This window comes from Octodon degus, unplaced genomic scaffold, assembly GCF_000260255.1.
Source record: "Octodon degus isolate 3935 unplaced genomic scaffold, OctDeg1.0 scaffold00050, whole genome shotgun sequence".
In the NCBI taxonomy this organism is placed as follows: domain Eukaryota; kingdom Metazoa; phylum Chordata; class Mammalia; order Rodentia; family Octodontidae; genus Octodon; species Octodon degus.
In genome coordinates, this window is record NW_004524626.1 from 6,858,025 (window position 1) to 6,860,681 (window position 2,657).

The following is a 2,657-nucleotide window of genomic DNA, read 5'->3' on the forward strand; positions in this document are numbered from 1 at the left end:
ATGAGACAGTTTCAAATCAAATCGGAAGTACAGTTTCAACAAATAATACACTGCATATATTCTTCTTAGTGGTTAATTGCTGTACAAGATGCGGGCTTGTGATCCTATTTACAACCCAATCTTGAGTTTTCTGTTTATATAGGCATTTACATCTTGTTCAAATGTATCAGCTAGGATATTTATAAATATAATTTATATTGTCACTTAAGTATTAATGTATGTGTGTATTTAATTATATTGACATTATTTTATAATTCAGTACGACTGTCCTATATTGCAGTGGACATACTAAGTGCATCTGTCTGGCTGACAATCTTAGCTAAGACTTATTTTAGGAGTAGGTCTTATGTTATGAGCATCCTGAAAATCATGTTAGCGCTTATTTTTCAGTTAGGTCTTATTTCCTATACCTTGTCTCAGGCCTTGGTAGAGGAGAATGTGAGGCTTGGGGGTTCCCTCCCCAGGCCTGGGAGGTAGAGCTGGCTCTAGCTGGTCAAGAGAACAGGCTGTGTCGGGAACACGTGCAGTGGAACCAGGGCCAGAAGCTGGAGCTCAACCCCTGACTCTGTGCCGGCCGCAGCCTTGCTTGGATACCAGGGCAGATAGATAGACGCCCCAGCTGTGCTGATTAGGTTGTAGATAGCGTGTGCCAGCACTCTGCTAGAGCCCCGCACCATGGGCACTCTGAGCTACACCTTTACCTCCTCACAACCTTCCCCTGTGTGAAGATTTAAAGGAAAATGGAGGGGCTGGAGAGATGGCTCAGTGGTCTAAAGCACCTACTTGGAACAAGCTTGGCAAAGCACAGGGACCACGGTTCGATCCTCCAGCACCACATGCCGGCCAGCCGCGCCCTCTGGTGGGCTGGGCTGGCCACACACACACACACGCACGCACACACACACACTAAATAAATGTTAAAAAAAAAATAAAAATAAAGGAAATGGAGTATTTATCTTTTAGAGAGTGTAGAGGGCCAGTGACATAGCTCAGTAGACTAAGCACTAGCTTTGGCAAGTGCAGGGACAGGGGTTTGAGCCTTGTACCACATGTGTGTGGACCCCGCCAGTGCACACCTATAATCCCAGGGCTGGGGAGATTGAAAGCAGTAGGATCACTACCAATCCAAGCTTCATAGTGAGACCCTGTACCAAATACATAAAAAAATAATAATTTTTAAATGTATGCAGTTGGATATGGTGGGCATGGGCCTCTAACTCAGCTACTCTGGAGCCAGAGGCAGGAGGATGGCAAGTTTGAGGCAGCCTGAGCAAAAAAAGACTGTGTCTCAAGAAAGGAGCCAGGTGGCACACACCTGTCAGGAGGCTGAGGCAAGAGGATCACAGTAAATTTATGGCCAATTTGGACTATATAATGAGTTCAAGGCTAACCTGAACTAAATAATGAGACCTGTCTCAAAATAAAGTAAAATAAAAAGGCTAGGGCTATATTTCAGCAGTCCCTGGATTTTATCAACAACTCTGGGGAAGGGCTGGGGAGATGGCTTAGTGGAATAAGCGCTTCCCTGGCAAGTGCAAGGGTCTGAGTTCAATCCCCGGTTCTGCCAAAAAAAAAAAAAAACAAAAAACAAAAAAAAACAGTGCTGGGGAAAGTGCTGAGATACTTAGAGTAGAATTGACCCTAGGTCCACTTCCATGGCCCCATCACAAGACAGATGACCCCGTTGCCCCAGAAGTCCTCTGGTGGCCCTGTGCAACGGGCTGGAACATCGATCTCCAGGATGTGGCAGGAGTGTGTCACACAGCATGTAACCCTGGGCACCATCGTATCCTGCCCTCGTGTCCCCAGCCAGTAGGTAAGCAGCGGCCTGGTTTTTCCCAGTGTGGGCAGCTGTGAGGATGGCTGGCCCAGAAGGTTGCTGTGTTTTCCTGCAGCCTGGACCCCCTGTTGAGCAGCAGTCTGAGTTCTGATGTGTTGCCCTTGCTGACAGGTCTGGTGTGGCTTGGGAGGGGTGCAGTTTACCAATGAATAGGCATACAGCTGTGCCCAGAGGTGACAGGACACAGCAGGACCCACAGCTACATGCTCTGGGGCATGGGTGGCCTACCCCTCACTGGAGGCAGGAGACAATGGCTGAGCAATGCTCAGTAGGGACAGGAGAGCCCAAGAGGAGGATAGAGCCAGGAAGTTGCAGATTCTGCAGGCTACTTTATGTGGCAGAGTTTTTCTTAGAGCAGTATTATTTTAATTTTTCTTTTTAAAAATAATTTTATTAATATATTTTTTAAGATATACATATCATGATCACTATCATAGTAAATTTGTTTTATTTTATTTATTTTTGCTGAACCAGGGATTGAGCTCAGGCCCTTGTGCTTGCCAGGCAAGCGCTTATTCTACTGAGCTATCTCCCTGGCCCATCATATAGTAAATTTGTACCTATACATGATATAATATCATTTCTTTTCATTTCTCTAACCCCTCTCAACTCCTCCTCTCCCTATTTTTTTGTAGTTTAATATACTTTATTTAATTTTATTTTTTAATTTTATTTGTGTGTGTGTGTGTGTGTGTGTGTGTGTGTGGCCAGCTCAGCCCACCAGGGGGCGTGGCTGGCTGGCATGTGGTGCTGGGGGATTGAACCGTGGTCCCTGTGCTTTGCTAAGCTTGTTTTAAGTAGGTGCTTTAGACCACTG

General features: G+C 45.8%; 1 protein-coding gene across 3 annotated transcripts in view; it reads left to right on the forward strand.

The window, feature by feature from the left end:
* Csnk1g2 (casein kinase 1 gamma 2) overlaps positions 1-2,657 on the forward strand; it is a 29,504-nt gene that overhangs the window by 10,863 nt on the left and 15,984 nt on the right. The gene's annotated exons all lie outside the window — the stretch shown is intronic.